The 25,924-nt window shown below is 39.6% G+C and overlaps 1 long non-coding RNA gene across 3 annotated transcripts in view; it reads right to left on the minus strand.

Annotated features, from left to right (window-relative positions):
* Positions 1-2,925: 2,925 nt before the first annotated feature.
* The window catches only part of LOC125409168 (uncharacterized), a 40,436-nt gene continuing 17,437 nt past the window's right edge, over positions 2,926-25,924 (minus strand). Inside the window, exons 4-7 of one of the 3 annotated variants that reach the window (XR_015734751.1) lie at positions 16,404-16,564; positions 16,229-16,323; positions 5,656-6,066; positions 2,926-3,429 (exon numbers count right to left, since the gene is read on the minus strand). This is a non-coding gene — a long non-coding RNA (uncharacterized LOC125409168). Of the gene's footprint in view, positions 6,067-16,228; positions 16,324-16,403; positions 16,565-25,924 lie in introns of all 3 variants that reach the window. The other 2 variants (XR_015734749.1, XR_015734750.1) reach the window with 2 other exon arrangements.

Raw genomic sequence — 25,924 nt, forward strand, 5'->3', positions numbered from 1 at the left:
TCTGTGGCCACTGGCACGCACACACACACACACACTCACATCACATGCATGCACACACACACATGCACGCACATACACAGACATGATATACACATGAATAAAAATAAATATTTTTAAAGATACTATTAAGAGAATGAAAGGGAAAGTCATAAATTGAGAGCCAACCCTTACTCATTATCTGTATCAGAACATATCTGATAAAGGGCTTGTATTCAACATACACAAATAATTCTTAAGCATAAGAAAACTACCTAATTCAAAACTGAGACCTGCACAATCAAATATTCCACAAAAGAATTAATATAAGTGGAAAATAAACATGAAATAATGTACAGTATTATATGTTATAAGGAATTGGATATTAAAACAACAGTGAGATACCACTACTTATCAAAGTGACCAAAATTCAAAGCATTAATATTAAATGCTGAAGAGGGTGAGAAGCAATGGGAACTCTCAGTTATTGTAGGTTGGGATGCTATATTAGTTACGTTTTTATTGTTGTGAAGAGACAACATGACCACAGCAACTCTTATAAAGGAAAACATTTAATTGAGGCTGACTTGCCATTTCCGAAGTTTAGTCTATTATCATTACGGCAGGAAGAATGGTGGCATGTCTATGGTGCTGGAGAAGGAGCTGAAATTCTACATCTTTATCTATAGGCATCAGGAGACTGGACATAGCTTGAGCATGTGAGACCTCAAAGCCTTCCCTGACAGTGACACACTTCCTCCAACAAGGCCACATCTCCTAATACTTCTACTCCCTCTGAGCCAAGAATTCAAACACACAAGTCTACAGGAGTCTATGGGAGCCATACCTATTCAAACCACCATAGATATATATTGGAACAACCAGTTAAGACAGTTTCTTATAAGATTTAACATATCCCTTGTTACATGAGGAGGGTGGCCCTTCGTTTGTCCCAGCCGTCCAGCTAGCTTATACCCAAAATAATCACACAGAAACCATATTCATTGAAACACTGCTTGGCCCATTAGCTCTAGTTTCTTATTGGTTAATTCTTACATCTTAATTTAACCCGTTTATATTAATCTGTGTATCGCCACATGACTGTGGCTTACCAGCAAGATTCTAACCAGGGTCCATCCTAGGCAGGAGATCCATGGCGGCATCTCTCTCACTCTGCCCTTCTTCCCAGCATTCAGTTTTGTCTCCTCTGCCTACCTAAGTTCTACCCTATCAGGCCCAAAGCAGTTTCTTTATTCATTGGCCAATGAAAGCAACACATGAACAGAAGAACCTCCTACACCAATCCCTACTACATAATCCAGTAACATTACTCTTTACAGGGACTGAAGAGATGGCTCAGTGGTTAAGAGCACTGACTGCTCCTCCAGAGGACCTGGGTTCAATTCCCAGCAACCTCATGGCAAACAACTGTAACCCCTTCACACAGACATACATGCAGGCAAAACACCAGTGCACATAAAAGCACAAATGAATTATTTTAAAAAAATTACTCTTTGCCTATTTAGTCATGTGGTTTAAAAACAACATCTACACAAAACCTGAACATAGATGCCTATTGCCACTTTGTTCATATTTGCTTCAAACTAGAAATGAGATCTTTCTGTAAGGAGTGGACAAATTAACTGTGGTATACCAAGACAACAGAACATTAGTGAGACAAAGAAACTAAAAGATGGGAAAGACACAAAGATACCTTGAATGCATTTTACCAAGTAAAGGAGGCCAATCTAAACGGGCAATTATATGATTTGAACTACATGGCATTCTAGAAAAGGCAAAGGTAAAGAAACAATGAAAAATGACCAGTGGTTTCCAAGAGAAATAAGGAGGAATAGACAAAGTATAGAGGATTTTTAGGGCAGGAAAATGATTCTGTATGATACTACAGTAGTAGTTACATGCTATTATTCATCTGTCAAGTCTCATAAAATGTACAGAATCAAAAGTGAGTCTTCATGAAAACTGTAGATGATAGCAATGTGTGTCCATCAGTTGTAACAAAAATACTCTTCTAATGTTGACAGAGAGTAAGGCTGGTGTGTCTGAGGAGGTGAGGATATATGGGAACTCTGTGGGTTTTGTTCAGTTTTGCTGGGAATCAGAAACTGATTTAAAAAATAAATTCTACTAAAACAACAACAAAACAAAATTCAAGAAGACTGATAAAGCTACTGTGCAACACTGAGATGAAGGGACACTAACCATTAGAACAGTAGAGTGTATACCCCGAAGCCTTCTAGGAAGATATAGCAAAGAGATAAATAATCAGAATTGCATTGGACTTCTTGACAGTAACCTAGATGCTGTAAGACAATGAGTCAACACTCTCAAAAAAAAAATCACAGAATTGTTTTTAAAATAGAATTTGATTTCACTGACGTCAAGGCCCCACATATTTCAGGTAAATGCTGTACAATTGAAATGCAACCATAGTGTTGTAATGAGGAGCGGTGGGGGTTGGGGACTGCGTTCCCAGCTTCCGGCCACCTGGCTAGCTTATACCCCGAAATAACAACCAAATTGTATTTATTTAAATACTGCCTGACCCATTAGTTCTAGCCTCTTATTGGCTAACTCTCACATCTTGCTTTAACCCATATTTAATAATCTGTGTATCACCACATGACTGAGGCTTACTGGGAGAGATTCAGCATGCCTGACCTGGTAGCTGGCTCCATGGCAGCTCTCTCTCTCTCTACCTCCTTTCTCCAAGCATTCTGTTCTGTCTACTCCACCTATCTAAGCTGCTGTCCTATCAAAAGGTCAAGGCAGTCTCTTTATTTAACCAATGAAAGCAACACATAGAAAGAAGACCCACCTACACCATTTCCCCTTTTTCTGTTTAAACAAAAAAGAAAGGCTTTAACTTTAACATGGTAAAATTATATATAACAAAATAGTTATCAAGCAAGAATCACAGTTACAATATTTATATCTACTTTATCTTTTATTTTAACTAAGAAAAACTATATCTATCCATTCTTCAACTCCAACAAAGATTCCAGAAGGATATACTATTACCTAAGTAAACAAGAAGTAAGAAACTTCCAAAACTCTAGAAATGACAGAGACATCTTGCTGCCTGGACAGCAACCCAAGTTTTTTGTACCATTGGGGCATCCATCTTCAACCTTCAGGCCCATAGTATCCAGCAGACATTTCCATGAAGCAGGAAATTTCAGAGACAATTCAGTTACATTCTTCTGTATCCTGCAGAATGTCTCGCAGACTCTTTCATGAATCAGGAACTCCGAAAGACCATATCACCTTTAGGCAAGTTCAGCAATCCTCTCTCTGTGGGTTCTTTGTGTCCAGTTTATGCATCAGTCCAGGCAAGAGCAGTTTCTTGCCCAAATGGCTATCAGACTCCATAAGGAGCCTCTTCGATACCCATCTTTCTCTTGAAGTAGATTCAAGAACAGACGTGTCTCACTGTAATGAAAAGCCCTAAGTTATTTAAACATTTAAAATGGCATATTCTGTAGCTTTTGAAAGATATGAAGAATGCCTATCTAACTGAAATATATCTCTATATTTCTAGAAAATTTAACTAACATGACTACAAGCTTGATTATTATCAATGATTATCCATTAACAACTTATATTTCCTAATTATACATTACATTTTAAAAATGAACTACATAATCACAATACCTTAATCAAGATCAGAAATACATACATATATATAAATATATATATATACATATAACAAAATTGACCTTAAAATCCATACCAATGCAAATTATTTATATCTATATCATATCCCCCTTTAAATGTAAAAGAACATTTATAAACAGTATTTGAGAATATGGGCGCAGTTTTTTCTCTCCAAACTTCTTCCTGCTGTATAGGGGCACTATTAATTAGGTCTTTCATGGTATAACCTGTCTTCTAGGTTCATCTCAGTCAGCAGTTGATTAAAGTAATTTTTTGAGGGTGTTCACAGCAACCTTTCAGGAGGGTATGGTTTATTATACCATATTGGGATAGAAGCAATCCACAGGGTCTCATCCTCTGTGAAAACAAAAGAAGCCCTCTTTTCCAAAGCATCATATCCTTAAACCCAAATTTGGAAGTCATGATACCTTTAGAACATACATGTTGATCAGCTTAGCAGCCCACACAATGAAATGTCTCTCTGTATTTAGCTCCTTCACAGTCAAAAAGTTCAAAGAAAATACAATATACAGAATCCAAAACTCTGTGAATTTTCCATTTTTATGTGACTTATTTTTCTTTATTTTTTTAATCTATAAATATCTGTACTCTGTCTCTTTAAAGACTTTACCCTTTTTTTCAAGCATTAACTTTATTCTCTATATTCTTTTCTTCTCTCTCCCAAGCCTACATATGTCTATCTAACACTTTGATTCATTTAGAAGTCTTTTATGTCTGAATCTGTCCTATTGCATTGTCTGTTTTTGCTTTGTGCTTTTAAATCACTAAGCACCTAAGAATCTAAGCTGTGACATTCCTAGGTCAAAAACAGGTACTGCGAGCTTGCCCCGCCCAGTCCAACATGGTGGAGCTGCTCATGCCTCTGAGCCTTGCATATTACACCACTAGCATGGCAGAGCTGCTTGTGCCTCTGAGCCACGGCAGGCAATGTCCCACTTTTAGGTACACAGCGAGCCTAGTTGCCATCAAACAAACTGTAGCACTTTACTCCAAATGCTCCGTCTCCCAAAAGAGTCAGAGGTCACAATGGCAGCAGAGCCCAGAAAGACGGTGCTTTAAAATTGTCACTTCTTAGTAGACCTGATCCCACTGCCTACCCAGGCAGGAAGAGCTGAGCCACGGGCATGGTCTCAGCTACTTTACTCCCAATCCCAAGTGGACACACAAACATCCAAGCCCACAAATGCTCCATAGCCGGAGATTGCACCTGCAGCAGGGCCCAGGAAGCTGCGTTTTAAAATGGCACGACTTTTTTTTTTTTTTTTGTAAGGCTGCTGAGTCAGGAATTCTCTCTGTGGCATGCCACCCACAAACAGCAAAAAGCTCTCTCCTTTTTAAGCTCTCTCAGGTTTTACGTGGAGTTAGTAGACCACATTGGAGCGCCACTCTGTTGTAATGAGGAGCAGTGGGCTGCGTTCCTGGCTCCTGGCCACCTGGCTAGCTTATACCCCGAAATAACAACACAAATTCATTTAAATACTGTATTCATTTAAATACTGCCTGACCCATTAGTTCTAGTCTCTTATTGGCTAACTCTCACATCTTGCTTTAACCCATATCTAATAATCTGTGTACCACCACATGACTGTGGCTTACTGGGAGAGATTCAGCATGCCTGACCTGGTAGCTGGCTCCATGGCAGCTCTCTCTCTCTCTACCTCCTTTCTCCAAGCATTCTGTTCTGTCTACTCCACCTATCTAAGCTGCTGTCCTATCAAAAGGTCAAGGCAGTCTCTTTATTTAACCAATGAAAGCAACACATAGAAAGAAGACCCACCTACACCATTTCCCCTTTTTCTGTTTAAACAAAAAAGAAAGGCTTTAACTTTAACATGGTAAAATTATATATAACAAAATAGTTATCAAGCAAGAATCACAGTTACAATATTTATATCTACTTTATCTTTTATTTTAACTAAGAAAAACTATATCTATCCATTCTTCAACTCCAACAAAGATTCCAGAAGGATATACTATTACCTAAGTAAACAAGAAGTAAGAAACTTCCAAAACTCTAGAAATGACAGAGACATCTTGCTGCCTGGACAGCAACCCAAGTTTTTTGTACCATTGGGGCATCCATCTTCAACCTTCAGGCCCATAGTATCCAGCAGACATTTCCATGAAGCAGGAAATTTCAGAGACAATTCAGTTACATTCTTCTGTATCCTGCAGAATGTCTCGCAGACTCTTTCATGAATCAGGAACTCCGAAAGACCATATCACCTTTAGGCAAGTTCAGCAATCCTCTCTCTGTGGGTTCTTTGTGTCCAGTTTATGCATCAGTCCAGGCAAGAGCAGTTTCTTGCCCAAATGGCTATCAGACTCCATAAGGAGCCTCTTCGATACCCATCTTTCTCTTGAAGTAGATTCAAGAACAGACGTGTCTCACTGTAATGAAAAGCCCTAAGTTATTTAAACATTTAAAATGGCATATTCTGTAGCTTTTGAAAGATATGAAGAATGCCTATCTAACTGAAATATATCTCTATATTTCTAGAAAATTTAACTAACATGACTACAAGCTTGATTATTATCAATGATTATCCATTAACAACTTATATTTCCTAATTATACATTACATTTTAAAAATGAACTACATAATCACAATACCTTAATCAAGATCAGAAATACATACATATATATAAATATATATATATACATATAACAAAATTGACCTTAAAATCCATACCAATGCAAATTATTTATATCTATATCATATCCCCCTTTAAATGTAAAAGAACATTTATAAACAGTATTTGAGAATATGGGCGCAGTTTTTTCTCTCCAAACTTCTTCCTGCTGTATAGGGGCACTATTAATTAGGTCTTTCATGGTATAACCTGTCTTCTAGGTTCATCTCAGTCAGCAGTTGATTAAAGTAATTTTTTGAGGGTGTTCACAGCAACCTTTCAGGAGGGTATGGTTTATTATACCATATTGGGATAGAAGCAATCCACAGGGTCTCATCCTCTGTGAAAACAAAAGAAGCCCTCTTTTCCAAAGCATCATATCCTTAAACCCAAATTTGGAAGTCATGATACCTTTAGAACATACATGTTGATCAGCTTAGCAGCCCACACAATGAAATGTCTCTCTGTATTTAGCTCCTTCACAGTCAAAAAGTTCAAAGAAAATACAATATACAGAATCCAAAACTCTGTGAATTTTCCATTTTTATGTGACTTATTTTTCTTTATTTTTTTAATCTATAAATATCTGTACTCTGTCTCTTTAAAGACTTTACCCTTTTTTTCAAGCATTAACTTTATTCTCTATATTCTTTTCTTCTCTCTCCCAAGCCTACATATGTCTATCTAACACTTTGATTCATTTAGAAGTCTTTTATGTCTGAATCTGTCCTATTGCATTGTCTGTTTTTGCTTTGTGCTTTTAAATCACTAAGCACCTAAGAATCTAAGCTGTGACATTCCTAGGTCAAAAACAGGTACTGCGAGCTTGCCCCGCCCAGTCCAACATGGTGGAGCTGCTCATGCCTCTGAGCCTTGCATATTACACCACTAGCATGGCAGAGCTGCTTGTGCCTCTGAGCCACGGCAGGCAATGTCCCACTTTTAGGTACACAGCGAGCCTAGTTGCCATCAAACAAACTGTAGCACTTTACTCCAAATGCTCCGTCTCCCAAAAGAGTCAGAGGTCACAATGGCAGCAGAGCCCAGAAAGACGGTGCTTTAAAATTGTCACTTCTTAGTAGACCTGATCCCACTGCCTACCCAGGCAGGAAGAGCTGAGCCACGGGCATGGTCTCAGCTACTTTACTCCCAATCCCAAGTGGACACACAAACATCCAAGCCCACAAATGCTCCATAGCCGGAGATTGCACCTGCAGCAGGGCCCAGGAAGCTGCGTTTTAAAATGGCACGACTTTTTTTTTTTTTGTAAGGCTGCTGAGTCAGGAATTCTCTCTGTGGCATGCCACCCACAAACAGCAAAAAGCTCTCTCCTTTTTAAGCTCTCTCAGGTTTTACGTGGAGTTAGTAGACCACATTGGAGCGCCACTCTGTTGTAATGAGGAGCAGTGGGCTGCGTTCCTGGCTCCTGGCCACCTGGCTAGCTTATACCCCGAAATAACAACACAAATTCATTTAAATACTGTATTCATTTAAATACTGCCTGACCCATTAGTTCTAGTCTCTTATTGGCTAACTCTCACATCTTGCTTTAACCCATATCTAATAATCTGTGTACCACCACATGACTGTGGCTTACTGGGAGAGATTCAGCATGCCTGACCTGGTAGCTGGCTCCATGGCAGCTCTCTCTCTCTCTCTCTCTACCTCCTTTCTTCCAGCATTCTGTTCTGTCTATTCCGCCTATTTAAGCTGCTGTCCTATCAAAAGGCCAAGGCAGTCTCTTTATTTAACCAATGAAAGCAACACATAGAAAGAAGACTCTCTTAGACCACCATAGCTTTAAACTAGAGTTTATTCTAAAGGATAAACTAAAACACTATATAAAAATATAAAAGTACTTTTCTTTAAAACTTGTATTTTTGGATGAATTTAAAAATATTTTCATGAGGCTCTATTTACTTCCTTACTTATGCAATTATTTAGAGACAGGTCTCTAGCCCAGACTGGTCATAAACTCCCTATGTAGCCAAAAGATGCTCCTGAGCATCTGCTCCCTTCTGCCTTCACCTCCTGATTTCTTGATTCTAAGTGTGCATCACTATTTCTAGTTTATCCAGTGCTAGGGATGGTTCCAGGGCATATGTATGCTAGTTAAATACCCTACCAACTGATATCTATACTCAACCACACCATAAGATGTTTTGGTTTGGGTTTTTAAAGACCTACTTATTTTACTTTATGTTGTTTTCCTGCATCACATGGATGTAGTGTCTTGAAGGGACCAGAAAAAGGGTGTCGGATCCCCTGGAACTGGGTTATATATGGTTGTGAGCTAACATGTGAGTGCTGGAAACTGAACCCATGTGCTTTGTAAGATCAACAAGTACTTTTAACCAACAAGCTATCTCTCCAGATTCCTATCATGAAGATTAATAGTGACCAAAAAGAATACTGATATCATTTCACTCAGAAACCAAAATATAAACATTTCTATTTCCAAATTATTCCAAACAGAAATAATTAATATATAAAAATATTTTTGTCTTTCACATATGAAGTTTTTTTCTTTTTGTTTTTTGAGACAGGGTTTCTCCGTGTAGCCATGGATACACTAGAACTCACAAAGATCCACTTGCCTTTGCCTCCCAAATTCTGGGATTAAAGGTGTGCACCACCACCGCCCAACTTTAAAATTCTTAGTCACTGTGAATATATTTGTGTCTTTTTCTTCCAATCACAGAATTCATAGAACTTCTATTTATTTAAATTAGAGCGCAAAGAATTGAGAAAGATCTCTACTTTGAAAAGAAAATGTACATAAAACAAACTTAAGCAGATTTGTATTTTTTGTTCTTAAAAAAAACAACTTCCTAGAGTATTTTTTAAAAAAATGTTATTTATTTACTATTGTTATGAGTGTGTATGATGAGTGTGTACAAGTCTATATGTACTATTTACATATGTGGAAATTAGAGAAGACTTTTGAGAGTCAGTTCTTTCCTTCTAGTGAGAATGAGGGATTGAACTCGGTTGTCAGGTTTGCACAGCAGGGATCTTTATCTGCTGAGGCATTTCACTGGCCCCAGAGTATGTTTTCAATAGTACTTCATAAAGTTTCTACCAATGGTCATATTTATACAGGCACATCAGGTTATTGTTCAAAGATATATTGCTAACTCATAGTAGAACTGGAGAGATGGATTCAGCTGTTAAGCTGTACTGTTCTTTCAGAGGATCCAGGTTCAGTTCCTAAGAACCACATGGTAGCTCACAACTGCCGGTAACTCCATTTCTAGACAGATCTGCTTGCATCTTCTGGCCTCCTGCACACACATGGTGCATATAAACTTACACAGGTACGCACACAACACAATAATATTAATTTTTAAAAGAAGTTTTAAATTCAGTGTAATCCATGCCAATTAAAAATATAATTACATTTTAGTTATTTTTATTATTGACATGTTCAAAAAAACACAGAGACAGGGCTGGAGAGATGGCTCAGCGGTTAAGAGCACTGACTGCTCTTAACCCCATCATTCCCAGCATCCACATGGTGACTCACACCAATCTGTAATGAGACCTGGTGTATATGCAGGCAGAACACTGTATACATAATTGATAAATAAATCTTTTTAAAAAACCACACAGACTTTATTGTAAACTTTAAAATGAGTGGATATGAAATCTGAGAACTTGAAATTTAGTATTTATTCAAGAACTGGTATTTAGGGTTAGTGCATTCCAAAAAGAACAGGGGATTTTTAACTTTCAATTTTAGTCTCTACAAGATAAAATGCTCCATATGTGTTTATGAAATTACTCTGTAAGCTTAAAATACTTTCAATTAATATGAATTTTTTGAGAATATTGTGGGTGGATTTAATAACCCACATTGAAGATGGAAAGCATAGCAGTAAACAGAAAGGATAAAGGACTTTAAAATAATTTCCTGAAGGCTTGGGATTTGGCTCAGTAGCAGACTTGCCTGCACTGCAAGGCCTTGGGTTCAGTCCCCAACACCAGGACGGATATCTTCAAATGCCAACTGTCTTTCTCTAAAGTTAAAGAATTTGAAGGAAATATAAGCTAAAAAAATCAACTTTTCAAATCCCAACAAAAATCTTGTTGGTACACAGAGAAGTGAAAACTAATAGTTAGCATCAAATGTTTTATAGCACACTAGACTATTTTATTTTTAGCATATCTTATTTATGTATTGTAATGCATGTGAAAACCAGAGTACAAATTGAAGGAGTCTGTTCCCTATTTCCACCTGTGTGTTCTGGGGAGAGAACTCAGGTCATCCAGGCTTGGCAGGAAATGCCCTAACCTACTGAACCATATCATTAATCTTAGTTCATTCTCACAACAACCCCCTGAGGCAGGTGTTATAATCCTCACATCCCAGAAGAAAGAGCTGGGACTCAGTAGGGAAGTTCCACTTTTTGTCCTTTAACTTCTCTGCCAAATCTCACCAAAGACAGTTCTTCTCTCTTGACTGTAAGGGCTGTTTTTTGGTTTGTAGTTTTTCTTTTTGTTGTTTTTGAAAAGGGCTCTGCAAGGGACATAATAGCCATGAGTAGGTAGGGAGGGCATACAATTTTCTCCACCAGTGACACAGCCAGTTATATTGGTGAATGCTGCCTTGTTAGGACTAAAAACAACCTGACAAAATTCTCTACTACCCACAGATACAGAAATAGATATCAAGTAGATCTTGGCTCCCTCAGGAATTTGGGTTGCCATTTAGGGAGTGTGTGTGTGTGTGTGTGTGTGTGAGAGAGAGAGAGAGAGAGAGAGAGACAGAGAGAGACAGAGAGAGACAGAGAGAGACAGAGAGAGCGACACACAGAGAGAGACAGAGACAGAAACAGACAGACAGAGACAGACAGAGAGAGAGAGAGAGAGAGCCACACACAGAGAGACAGACAGAGACAGAGAGAGGGAAAGAGAAAGGAGAGACAGAGAGAGAAGAGAGAGGAGACACACACACAGAGGGAGAGACAGAGAGAGACAGAGAGAGAGAGGGGAGAGAGAGAGAAAGAGAGAGAGAGAGAGAGATAAGGATTGGGAGTGTCACTGTGATAATTATTTCTTATGGGGAAATGTTAGTGCTGAGGAAGTATAAAGAAGGAAACAGGCTAGAGTTCCTTCAAATGTAGAGGAAAACTCAGCAGAAGGCACCATATACCATTTCAACACACTCACTAAACTAGTTCACAGAACACTTTCTAAAACTTCTCCTTTTTGGTGATGTGAGACGGCCTTGTACGTGGGGGTTGTGTGCTTTAGTCATGCAGTTCTCAACTTGTTCTCAGTTCAATAGATCTGTTTTTAGAAGCATATAAACTACTAGATTTTCTGACTAAATTAGATTAAGATATGTAACTCAGGAATGTGAGATGGAATACTTCCAGGTCATGAATTTGGACAGCTTACACTGAAGGGGAAGTATTAAGACTGTTGAGAAAAAGAGACACAACACAATTACAAATAGATAGCCCACCAAAAGAAGTAATAACTCTAAATGTGCATAGACCTACCAATAGGGCTTCAAAATACATGAAACAAAACCAGATAGAGATAAAGGAAACATAAAGACACCTACTGCATATGTGAGGCATGGACACTTATCAGAAGAGAGTAGAACAATTAAGTTTTAAAAAGTAGTAGAGTATCGGGGGCTGGTGGTGTAAGCCTTATTTTATTTCCTCAGGACTAAGTCAGAAGGATAAGTCTTTCTTGGACTACAGAGTGAGTTAAAGGCTACCTTTGGTAATTTGGCAAGACACTGTCTCAAAACACCAAAAATTAAAAAAAAAAAGTGTTGTGATATAGCTCAGTGGTAGAGTACTTGCCTAGCTTTTCTAGCACATGGAGGCCCTAGGTTTAGTTTCCAGTACTTAACACACAAATGAGTAGAGAATAAAAGAATAACACTGTTGGGGGTTAGAGAGATAGCTTAGCAGTTAATGGCACTTGTTGCTCTTTCAGAGAACCTGGGTTTGGCTCACAGTATCTACATGAAGGCTCACAACCACCCATAACTCCAGATCGAGGGAATATTGATGGGAACCTCCTTTAGTCAATGGCCTTGAGAGGCGTGACCTTGGGTACCAAAAAGTGCTTGTGCTCTCTCTCCCCTCTCGCCACACCTGGATGTAGATTATGTTCCTGTTCCTCATTGTGATCCCTGAGTTCTCCTTTAATAAAGAAGAGCTCCTTATTATACCTTATTTGGAAGCTAGTGAGGGATGATTTGATTCGCGTTCCCTTTCCTCTGTAGGTGTGTTCCTTTTCAGCTGCTGCCCAACGTGGGAACAAGTCCATGCTTACCGAGACACTCCCCTGCCCCTGCAACTGTGCTCCTGGGTTGCCAGCCTCGGCACATTTCTAGCCTGCTTGCAGCCCACCTGCCAGGGCTTAGGTTCCCTGCCACAACCCGCTGTCTTGAACATAATGGCTCATTTCTACCTCTAATCAAGATACTTATCACATAATAGGAAAAAAATAATGACATCTTGAAATTTGTCGGCAAATGGATGGATCTAAAAACATCATATTGAGTGAGGTAACCCAGATCCAGAAAGACAATTATCATATGTACTCACTCATAAGTGGTTTTTAAACAAAGAATACCATCCTACAAATCACAATCCTAGAGAACCTAGACAAGAATAAGGACCCTAAGAGAGGCATACATAAATCTAATCTACATGAGAAGTAGAAAAAGACAAGATCTCCTGAGTAAATTGGGAGCATGGGGACCATGGGAGAGGATTGAAGGGGAGGGGAGAAGAAAGAAGGGGACCAGAGAAAAATGTATAGCTCAATAAAATTAATAAAAAAAAGAAATTTTTAATATAAAAAAGATACTTAGACATTGTTTACATTTAGAGGTCATTGTCCTCATTTGCTACACAGCTGTTTAAAGATTGTTTAATATTCTAATATGAAGTCTTATTCTTTACGTTATATAGGCATTAAGTATTGTATAGGTCAATAGTCACCCATGTTTGTCATACTTGTAGTTAGATTAATCAGGTTCTTTAGATACATAGAGATGGTATTCTGCATAGGTAGGTAATCTGCAACCACTTCAAAGAACTGTAGAATATGGCATTTAAATAACTTAGGATTCAGCTGATGTGAGACACAATTGCTCCTGACAGCACTGATCTATTTCTGAGAGAATGTTGAGCACTGAAGATACTCCACTTGGAGCTTGTTTCTTCCTGGAAAAACTGACCTTTGGGCAAGGAACTGCCCATGCCTCGGTCACTGACAAAATGCATTATCTGGACAGGACAAGTAGAATACAAGAAAAAAGACTGACAAACCTTGCTAAGACAGGGTAATACAGTTTTGAAAATTTTCCTGCTTCTAAAAATAGTCTGTCAGTTACTCTAGGCCTTAGCCAAAGTTGGTTGCCCCAATGTTGCAAATGAGACTTTGGGTGACTGCCCAGGTAGTCAGTTGTCTCTCTCATATACTGCACATTTTGGAAGCTGCTTCATGGCACTTCCTTCCTACTCAAGAAATATTATCTCCCTTTTCAGGCCTTTGATGGGGTTGAAGATTAGATAGTCGTAGTTATTTTCCTCTTATGACTTAGCCAAGCCATTTCTAATACAAGACCTAGACTCCTTAGGATAGAATAAAATAAATTGCTTAATATTGTTCATGTTGGTTGTAATTCTAATTTTTTAAAGGTGTATTTATTAATTAATTATACAGTTCTCTGCCTGCATGTCTGCCTGCATGTCAGAAGAGGGTACCAGATCTCATTGTAGATGGTTGTGAGCAACCATGTGGTTGCTAGGAATTGAACTCAGGACCTCTGGAAGAGCAGGTAGTTCTCTTAACCACTGAGCCATCTCTCCAGCCCCAATAATTCTAATTTTTATACTTGATATCTGTTCTCATTATATATAGTTTTGTATTGGGGTTGGAACTCTCTTATTTAGATAAAATGGGGAGGTGATGGGCAACTCCTTCTGCCAATGGCCTTTCAGAGGCTGGACCAGGTTGAGCGAGGCCTTGGGTACCAAAATGTGTGAGGGTCCTTCTGCTCACTCTCCCGACTTATCACATCTGGATATTGGATTCTGTTCCTTTTCCTCGTTGTGATCAATGAGTTCTCCTTTAATAAAGAACCCCTTATTATACTCTATTCGGAGCTAGTGTGGGATGATTTGATTTGTGTTCCACTTCCTCTGGTGTGTTCCTCTTCAGGATATGATACTTTCTTCTGACCTCTTTGGGCACCAGGCAAGCAAGTGGCGTACCTACATACAAGTGCAATGGTGGTGCACACCTTTAATCCCAGCACTCAGGAGGCAGAGATAGGAGGATCTCTGTGAGTTCAAGATTAGCCTGGTCTACAAAGGAAGTTCCAGGACAGACAGAACTGTTACACACAGAAACTCTATCTTGAAAAACCATAAAAAAGTAGTATACTGAGTGCAGCAATTTATAAAAATGATAGTGCCTCATGACAAATTGAAGGCTTAGTCAAGCACTGAAATGCTGGCCTAATATGTTTTAATGACTGTGATTGTATCATATCAACATAAAAAAGAAAACCATATTATCATCTCAGTAACAACACTAGAAACAGACAAAAATCAAAATCCATACCAAGAGTTATAAAAAGGTTTATCAAGTGCCTGAAGACACAATCTGGTGCTTGAGAGTGATTGCTCTTCTTCCAGAGGATAGATTTGGTTTTGGTTCCCAGCACCTACACAGGGCAGCTCAGAACTGTCTCTGACTCTAACAAAGGGGATCCAAAACTTTTCCAGTTTCCACAGGCAATTGCATACATGTGACAATACACTTATAGATGTATACACACACATATATATATATACACATATGAAAAAACAAAGTCCCTTAAACATTTATCAAACTATGTTGGGCATGGTGGCTTGCATCTATAATCCTAGTACTTAGCAGGCAGAGGCAGAGGATTTCCTGAGGTCTAAGAACTATCTTTTTGTTTAAGAACAAAAGTCCAAAAATTATTTGTTTTTAGATGCATAATGCTGAAAATGAGCATCAGTAACCTGCAAGGTCAGTAAAAGGTTGAAGCAAATTGCACATTTGACACAGGAAGCAATGTCATGAAAGCAATCCAATTAATACTGGCAACTGAAAATGCATCATCAATGGCTTTCCTTTGGAGAATAACTCTTCTGCCATGTGTAGTTTTCAGGCTGGAGTGTGGTCCAGGACCTGTGCAGTTAGTGGGCAACTCTTAGTGGCTATGTAGAAAGACAGTCTGAAGAGGAGGAGGGTGGGAAACTTGTATCAGTCTGAAAGGCGTGATCAGAAGCTGACCTAATCTAGATCGTTTCTCACAGGAATACCCAGAGGTTGTATCCCCGGGTGATTATGCATTCTGTCAAATTGATGACAGTAACCATCACAATCTATGTGCCTATTCTGTGGTAGTACTGTGTTACTTTGATAACTATGACTGTGTAATATATTTTAAAGTTATCCTTCTGCTTTTTCTTTTTGCTTGAGATGGCTTTTGCTATTGCAGGCTTATTGTTGTTCCACATACATTTCAGGATTTTTTAAAAAGTCCTCAAAGAAGTAATTTTGATTCCATCGTCTTTTGTTCTCTTTATATAATCGCATTCCTTTGCCAAATAAATTATTTTTCTTCTTTTGTTTCATGTGTTCAATTTTACTTGCTTGAAAGCCTTTGTCTGACCATCTTAACAAATATGTCATCTTGGTAGTCACTTTTAACAGATTCTTCATTTTTAGACTCATTTTATTGTGTTTAGGACTTTTTGAATATTCATTGTTTAGATATGTATGAGTCTTGTAAAAGCCTAAAAAGTGTTATTTTAAATGATTATTGTTATTTTTGCAGATGACCAATCATATTAGCTTTTGACTGCAAATTTTTAAAATTCCTGTCTGCAAACAGGGTTTCTTACCTTTCCAGATCTTTATCAATGTCAATTTGTATCTATACATCACTCACACTCCATATATATGTCCAGCTTGTGCGGTCCCTTGGGATCTGGAGTCACTGGAGATTGACATGCAGTGGGTAGAGGTCAGAAGTGTTGTTAAACATCTTACGTTGCACAGAGCAGAACATGGAGTTACCTGGTTCAGAAGAGCAGAGGTGTAGAGGTTGATGCCTTTGTTCAGTTCTTGAAGTTAGTGCTTCTTGCCTCAGGCCCACCTCATGCATACGCAACTCACAGGTAACTTGTTGCTTTGGGAGACTCTTACTCGTCTCTGGGGTCATTCTCTTCTCCAGCTCACTTTTTTAAAAAAAAGAAGTATCTTTTTTTACTGTTCTGTGCAGAGAGATAGTTTCTTCTTAGAGTTTTAACACCCTGTATAAGTGCTGCTAAGAAGCTCTGCAGTTCATTTTTTCCCTTAAAGAAAAGTCATAGGAGAAAAGAGGGAAAGGGAAAACTCACTTTTTTATATGTTCTATGTGTGTATGTTAGTGCACCATGTGCCCGCACTGTTTGCAGAGGCCAGAAAAGGGCACTGGACCCTTGGGACTGGAGTTGCAGATGGTTTCACAAAGCATCATGTAGGTGCTGAAAATTGAACCCAGGTTTTCTGAAAGAGCAGCTAGTGCTCTTAACTGCAAAACCCATCTCTCTAGTCCTGTGATTCTTTAATTTTTGAGTCCATGCTACAATTTGTCTGTTGCATTCACTTTGTAAAGTCTTGAGATAGTGTTTTAATATATATTTTATCCAGTTCTGATTTGTAATAGCAGGAGTCAGAGGTTACTGTCTTAGTTTAAAATCTGTGAGTTATATTGTGATATTTAATGTACAACTAAATGCCAAAGATATTTGTAGAATGTGCAAAATTTATATAATGAAGCTCTTGGAGATCATATAATCCAATGGAACTACATCAGTAGTTGCCTGGAGAAAAGGGTAAGACAACTAATCAAATGTACAGACAACTAATCAAATAAGTGTTTGCTTAAAATAACTGGCTATAGTCAAAACACAAGCAGTCTAGTTATGCTGTGATGTCTTGATATATTATCTCATACTCTTTTTCACTGAAGTAGTCTTGCATAAACATCCCTCCATAGGGTCTAGGATAGTGACTTAGGAATCATTTTACTCAGAGCCCCAGGCTAGGCATTCCATGAAGCACTTTTGGTACTAGGAGTAGTGGGAGTAGTGGGGTGTGGGTAGGCTTGCTGCTAATAGCCTCCACCTCAATTGCAACAGCCCATGCTTTAATTTGTTTTTGCATTGTGGCTGTTTTTTTTTTATTACTTAAAAAAATACCAATCCAAATTCCCACTTCCTCCCCTCCTTCCAGTCCCCTCTCTCTCCCTCCATAGACCCTGCCCCCAACCCTCCAACCCTAAGGAAGTGTCATGTACCCCACCCTGTGGAAAGTTCAAGGCCCTCCCTACTACATCTAGGTTGAGCAAGGTTTACATCCAAAAAGAATAGGATCCCATGAAGTCGGTATATGCAAGTACAGACAGATCTCAGTGTCACTATCAGTGGCCCCTCAGTCTGCCCGAGCTGTCAACCCCCTTCAGAGGGGCTTGGTTGTTCCCATGCTCATTCACTCCCAGTCCAATTGGAGTTGGTGAGCTACCATTAGCTCAGGCAAACTGTCTCAGTTGGATGACCCCCTCATGGTCTTGAATTCCTTGCTCATACTCTCACTTCCTCCACTCTTCAACTGGATCTTGGGAGTTCAGTCCAGTGCTCCGATGTGGGTCATTGTCTCTGTTCCCATCTGTTGTTGGACGAAGGTTCTATGATGATATTTCAGATAATCATCAGTCTGACTACAGGGTAAGGTCAGTTCAGACACCCTCTCCTCTATTGCTTAGGGTCTCAGCTGGGCTCATCCCTGTGGATTCTTGGGCATTTTTCTAGAGCCAGGTTTCTTGCTAACTTCATAATGGCTCCCTCAATCAAGATATCTCTTTCCTTGCTCTCATATCTGTCCTTCCTCCATCTCACATTGGGGCTGTTTTAAGAACTAAGTTTTATACTGATAAATAAAATCATAGAAAGTCAACAGTTTAAAGAAACTTTATTGCAATTATCTTTTTAATGTAATTACTTTTAGGAAAGAGTTTTGGTTTGGGTTTTAGTATATATCTTTAATACTTCTTTTAATGCTTTACCAGTTTTACACAGAAATAATTCACCTTAAAGCATTTGCTAATTTCTGATGTAAAACACCCTTTCTCAGACAATGACAGTGTCTTTTTCTTCACAGATGTATTAATATCAATAAAATATTTACATGCCAAATACAACACGTGCTTTACTTGAATGGCATTTTTCATTTGTGTAATTTTTTAGACTTAAACTTTGCTTTAAAATGGAGTTTTATTATTACAGAATATGGAGAACCAAAATTATTTTTCCTCAAAGAAAAGGCAGACATAAAAGTAAATCACAAAACACTATTATAAAATTATGGGGGACTAGAGAGATGGCTCAGAGGTTAAGTGTACTGGCTGCTATTCCTGAGGTCCTTAATTCAATTCCCATCACCCACATGGCAGCTCTCAGCTGTCTGTAACTCCAGTTCCAATGGATCCAACACCCTAACACAGACAAACGTGCAGGCAAAACACGAATTCATGTAAATAATAAGTAAATAAGTAAAATAGACATAAAATAAGTAAGTAAATAAATAAAATTTTGTTACTGTTGCTTGCTTAATCCTTGAAGTCTAATGCCAACTTTTTTGGGAAACAAACAAAATGAAACATGTTAGCAAGAAATGTCAAAGGGCATCTGTTGAGATGTCTCAGAGTGGAGAACTGGCTGCCAAGTCTGCCTGCCTGAGATCTAGAATCCACATGGTCGAAGTGAGAGCTGACTCCCACAAAGTTGTCCTCTGACCTCAAAACATACATAGATCCACACACATGCACACAAAATAAAGTAATTTTAAAAGAAGTAGTGTATAAAGTAGGTACATATCTTATATTGATCCTGTCATAATTTGATGAATTACAGTACTTATTAAAATTTATTAAAAATTTAAAAATAAGAGCTAGGACTCTCCCCGACCCCATAGACTCCCAGGTCAGCCTGCTCTGCTGGCTCCACCCTGCTAGCTTCCCCGCCAGCCATCCCAGCTTCCATCCAGAGGGCCTTCGGAGTGGTGAGGTGATTCGGGCCCGCGACAGGGGCCCGGCGAGGGGGAGCTAGGACTCTCCCCGACCCCCATAGACTCCCAGGTCAGCCTGCTCTGCTGGCTCCACCCTGCTAGCTTCCCCACCAGCCATCCCAGCTTCCATCCAGAGGGCCTTTGGAGTGGTGAGTTGATTCGGGCCCCCGCGGGCCCGCCGAGGGGGAGCTAGGACTCTCCCCGACCCCATAGACTCCCAGGTCAGCCTGCTCTGCTGGCTCCACCCTGCTAGCTTCCCCGCCAGCCATCCCAGCTTCCATCCAGAGGGCCTTCGGAGTGGTGAGTTGATTCGGGCCCGTGACAGGGGCCCGGCGAGGGGAAGCTAGGACTCTCCCCGACCCCATAGACTCCCAGGTCAGCCTGCTCTGCTGGCTCCACCCTGCTAGCTTCCCCGCCAGCCATCCCAGCTTCCATCCAGAGGGCCTTCGGAGTGGTGAGTTGATTCGGGCCCGCGTCAGGGGCCCGGCGAGGGGGAGCTAGGACTTTCCCCGACCCCATAGACTCCCAGGTCAGCCTGCTCTGCTGTTTCCACCCTGCTAGGCTCTCCCACCTGCCATCCCAGCTTCCATCCAGGTACAAATTTCTATATTTCTCCCCTCCCACTGAGCCCATAAAATTTCCCCAGTTCAGCTGCCTTGCACACTGGGCCTGCTCTGTAGGGGCATCCCGGAAAGAGGCAGTGCCTGTGCTTCAATACCCTGCTTGGGGAAAGGTAGGCATTCTATCAGTGAACTCCCTGCCCAACAAGGGAACCTGACCCGATACCAGAAGTTCCAATAGAGAGCATTTGATCGAAGAGATGGGCAGACGCCAAGGCAAGACCTCCTCCAACAATCTGAAAAACAACATGAAAATATCAGATCCCAATGACCCTACAACAGAAGGATTTGAACACTCTAACCCAGATGAAGTGGAAAAAAGTGCCATTATGAAAGCAATAGAGTCCCTTAAACAGGATATGAATAACTCCCTTAAGGAACTGGTGGAGAAGTATAACAAAAAGTTTGAAGAAATGAGTATAGAAATGGATGAGAAATATAACAAAAAGTTTGAAGAAATAAGTAAATCCGTGAGTGATACCCTGAGAAACCAAGAAAAAACAATCAAACAAGTAAAGGAAACAGTCCAAGAATTGAAAACTGAAATGGAGGCAATGAAGAAAACACAAAACGAGAACCGGCTGGATATGGAAAACCTAGGTAAACGAGTGGAGACTACGGAATCAAGCATAACCAATAGAACACAAGAGATAGAAGAACGAATCTCAGATTCTGAAGATACCATAGAGAAAATAAATGCTCTGGTCAGAGAAAACGGCAAATCCAACAAATTCTCTTCACAAAACATTCAGGAAATCTGGGACACAATAAAAAAACCAAATCTAAGAATAATAGGGATTGAAGAAGGAGAAGAACTGCAGATCGAAGGCCCAGAAAATATATTCAACAAAATTATAGAAGAAAACTTTCCCAACCTAAAGAACGATATTCCTATGAAGGTTCAAGAAGCATACAGAACACCGAATAGATTGGATCAGAAAAAAACATCCCCGCGCCATATAATAATCAAAACACAAAACATAAATATTAAAGAAAAAATTTTAAGAGCTGCAAAGGAAAAAGGTCAAGTAACTTATAAAGGTAAACCTATCAGGCTTACACCGGATTTCTCTATGGAAACCATGAAAGCCAGAAGATCCTGGATAGAGGTACTGCAGAAACTAAGAAACCATGGATGCAAACCCAGACTACTATACCCAGCCAAGCTATTGTTCACTATCAACGGAGAAAACAAAATATTCCAGGATAAAAACAAATTTAAACAATACGTAGCTACTAATCCAGCCTTACAGAGAATATTAGAAGGAAAATCACTACCGAAGGAATCCAACATTCCCAACACGATCTACAATAACTCGAACATCTAGCGACCATTCACAAGCACAAATCAAAGAAGAAAAACACATACACTCTACTACCTAAAAAAAAAAAAAAATGACCGGAGTCAACAACCACTGGTCATTAATATCACTTAATATCAATGGACTCAATTCACCTATAAAGAGGCACAGACTTAGAGATTGGATACGAAAACAGGATCCAACATTCTGCTGTTTACAAGAAACACACCTCAACCACAAAGACAGACACTTACTCAGAGTAAAGGGTTGGGAAAAGGTTTTCCAAGCAAATGGACCTAAGAAACAAGCGGGCGTGGCCATTCTAATATCTAACAAAATCGACTTCAAACTAAAATCAATCAGAAGAGATGGAGATGGACATTTCATACTCATAACTGGAACAATTCATCAGGAGGAAGTCTCAATCCTGAATATCTATGCTCCTAATATAAAGGCACCCACATATGTAAAAGAAACTCTTCTAGAACTCAAGGCGGTCATCAAACCACACACACTAATAGTAGGAGACTTCAACACTCCTCTCTCACCAATGGACAGGTCAATCAGACAGAAACCAAACAGAGAATTGAGAGACCTATTGGAGGTATTGAATCAAATGGACTTAACAGACATCTATAGAACACTCCACCCAAATAGGAAAGAATATACCTTTTTCTCTGCAGCTCATGGAACCTTCTCGAAAATTGACCACATACTCGGTAACAAAGCAAACTTCCACAGATACAAAAAAATATTAGTAACTACCTGTGTCTTGTCAGATCACCATGGACTAAAATTAGAATTGAACAACAATGCTCCCCCCAGGAAGCCAACAAACTCATGGAAACTGAACAGTCAACTACTAAATCACCCCTGGGTCAAGGAAGAAATAAAGAAAGAAATTAATCTCTTCCTTGAATTTAATGAAAACAAAGACACAACATACTCAAACCTATGGGACACTATGAAAGCAGTGCTAAGAGGAAAGTTCATAGCACTAAGTGCCCAATTAAAGAAAGCGGAGAAAGCACACATTGGAGACTTAACAGCACACTTGAAAGATCTAGAAAAAAAAGAAGCTGATTCACCCAGGAGGTCTAGAAGACTGGAAATAATCAAACTGAGGGCTGAAATCAACAAAATAGAAACACAGAAAACAATCCAAAGAATCAATGAATCAAAAAGCTGGTTCTTGGAGAAAATCAACAAGATTGACAAACCCCTATCCAAGTTAATCAAACGGCAGAGAGAGAACATGCAAATTAATAAGATCAGAAATGAAAAGGGGGACATAACCACAGACACAGAGGAAATTCAGAGAATCATTAGATCTTACTATGAAAGTTTATATGCCACAAAGTTGGAAAATGTAAAAGAAATGGACATTTTTTTAGATAAATACCATATACCAAAGTTGAACCAAGAACAGGTGAACAATCTAAATAGACCTGTTAGTCGCGAAGAGTTAGAAGCTGTTATCAAAAATCTCCCTACCAAAACAAGCCCAGGACCAGATGGTTTCAATGCAGAATTCTACCAGAACTTCCAGGAAGAGCTAATACCTATACTCCTTAACGTATTCCACAATATAGAAACAGAAGAGTCACTGCCTAACTCCTTTTATGAAGCTACAGTTACCCTAATACCAAAACCACACAAAGACACAACCAAGAAAGAGAATTACAGGCCAATCTCACTCATGAACATCGACGCGAAAATTCTCAATAAAATACTGGCAAACCGAATCCAAGAGCACATTAGAAAAATTATCCATTATGATCAAGTCGGCTTCATTCCAGAGATGCAGGGCTGGTTCAACATACGCAAATCTATCAATGTAATCCATCATATAAATAAACTGAAAGAAAAAAACCATATGATCATCTCACTAGATGCTGAAAAAGCATTTGACAAAATTCAACACCCATTTATGATAAAGGTGTTGGAGAGACTGGGGATACAAGGATCATACCTAAATATAATAAAAACAATATACAGCAAGCCGACAGCTAACATCAAACTGAATGGAGAGAAACTCAAAGCCTTTCCACTAAAATCAGGAACGCGACAAGGCTGTCCACTCTCTCCATACCTCTTCAATATAGTGCTTGAAGTTCTAGCAATAGCAATAAGACAACATAAGGGGATCACGGGGATTCGAATTGGAAAGGATGATGTTAAACTTTCGTTATTTGCTGACGATATGATAGTGTACATAAGCGACCCCAAAAACTCTACCAAAGAACTCCTACAGCTGATAAACACCTTTAGTAACGTGGCAGGATACAAGATCAACTCCAAAAAATCAGTGGCCCTCCTATACACAAAGGATAAAGAAGCAGAGAGGGAAATCAGAGAAGCATCACCTTTCATGATAGCCACAAATAGCATAAAATATCTTGGGGTTACTCTAACCAAGGAAGTGAAAGACCTATTTGACAAAAACTTTAAGTCTTTGAAGAAAGAAATTGAGGAGGATACCAGAAAATGGAAAGACCTCCCCTGCTCTTGGATTGGGAGAATCAACATAGTAAAAATGGCAATTCTACCAAAAGCAATCTATAGATTCAATGCAATCCCCATCAAAATCCCATCAAACTTCTTCACAGACCTTGACAGAACAATAATCAAGTTTATATGGCAAAACAAAAAACCCAGGATAGCCAAAACAATCTTATACAATAAAAGAACTTCTGGAGGCATTACCATCCCTGACTTCAAACTCTATTATAGAGCTACAGTATTGAAAACAGCTTGGTATTGGCATAAGAACAGAGAAGTCGACCTATGGAATCGAATAGAAGACCCAGATATTAACCCACAAACTTATGGACACCTAATTTTCGACAAGGGAGCTAAAAGTATACAATGGAAGAAGGAAAGCATCTTTAACAAATGGGTGCTGGCATAACTGGATGTCAACCTGTAAAAAAATGAAAGTAGATCCATATCTATCACCATGCACAAAAATCAAGTCCAAATGGATTAAAGACATCAACATTAATCCGTCCACTTTGAACCTGATAGAAGAGAAAGTGGGAAGTAGTCTACAAGATTTAGGCACAGGAGGCCTCTTCCTAAGTAGGACCCCAGCAGCACAGACAATAAGAGAAACAATGAATAAATGGGATCTACTGAAACTGGGAAGCTTCTGTAAAGCAAAGGACACTGTCAGTAGGACAAAAAGGCTGCCTTCTGACTGGGAGAAGATCTTCACCAACCCCTCATCAGACAAAGGTCTGATCTCCAAAATATACAAAGAACTCAAGAAACTAGGCACTAAAACTCTAATTAACCCAATTAAAAAATGGGGTACTGAACTTAACAGAGAATTCACAACAGATGAACTTCGAATGGCCAGAAGACACTTAAGGTCATGCTCAACCTCCTTAGCGATCAGGGAAATGCAAATCAAAACCACTTTGAGATACCATCTTACACCTGTCAGAATAGCTAAAGTCAAAAACACCAACGATAGCCTATGCTGGAGAGGATGTGGGGTGAGGGGAACACTCATCCATTGTTGGTGGGAATGCAAACTCGTGCAGCCACTGTGGAAATCAGTGTGGCGGTTTCTCAGGAAACTGGGAGTCAACCTCCCTCAGGACCCAGCAATACCACTCTTGGGAATATACCCTAAAGATTCCCAAACATACTACAAAAGCATTTGTTCAACTATGTTCATAGCTGCACTATTTGTAATAGCCAGAACATGGAAACAACCTAGGTGCCCCTCAATAGAAGAATGGTTAAAAAAGGTGTGGAACATATATACATTAGAGTTTTACTCAGCGGTAAAAAACAATGACATCTTGAATTTTGCATGCAAATGGATGGAAATAGAAAACGCTTTACTGAGTGAGGTAAGCCAGACCCAAAAAGAGGAACACGGTATGTATTCACTCATAAGTGGATTCTAACCATAATTAAAGGTCTTTGAGCCTATTATTCGTGATCCTAGAGAAGCTAAATAAGAAGATGAACCTGATGAAGATTATTTAGCTATCCACCAGGAGGTAGGAAATAGACAAGAGTCCCAGGTAACCTCGGGTGCATGGGGGGGTGGGAGGGTCGATGGAGGGGGAGAGGGCTAGAGAGAAGGGAGTAGGGGAGGAACAGGGAAAGCTTGGTGGCCGGGGATGGGGGAGGGGAGGGAGGTAGGATGAATATGGGATCAGGGAACAATATATTTCAACTAAGGGAGCCATTTTAGGGTTTACAGGAGACTTGATTATATATGGGATCCCAGGTCCAAGGAGAAATCCCCCAGATTGCTCTCTGGACAGAGGAGAGGGTGCCTGAATCGGCCGTGGCCCATGACCATACTGATGTATATTTTGCTTATCACCATAGATCCTTCGTCTGGCGAAGGACGGCTATGCAGTCGGAGGCCCACATTGGAGCACCGGATTGAGCCCCCCGAGGTCCGGAGGGGGAGCGGAAGGAGGAGGAACATGAAAGACGAAATCAGTACTGCGAGGGATGCTATCACCCACTGATACAAGGGAACGGATCTGATGAGAGTTTACCAGGGCCAGTCGGACTGGGACTGAACGAGGACGTGATCTAG

Source organism: Myodes glareolus, chromosome 13 (assembly GCF_982192425.1).
Source record: "Myodes glareolus chromosome 13, mMyoGla1.1, whole genome shotgun sequence".
In the NCBI taxonomy this organism is placed as follows: domain Eukaryota; kingdom Metazoa; phylum Chordata; class Mammalia; order Rodentia; family Cricetidae; genus Myodes; species Myodes glareolus.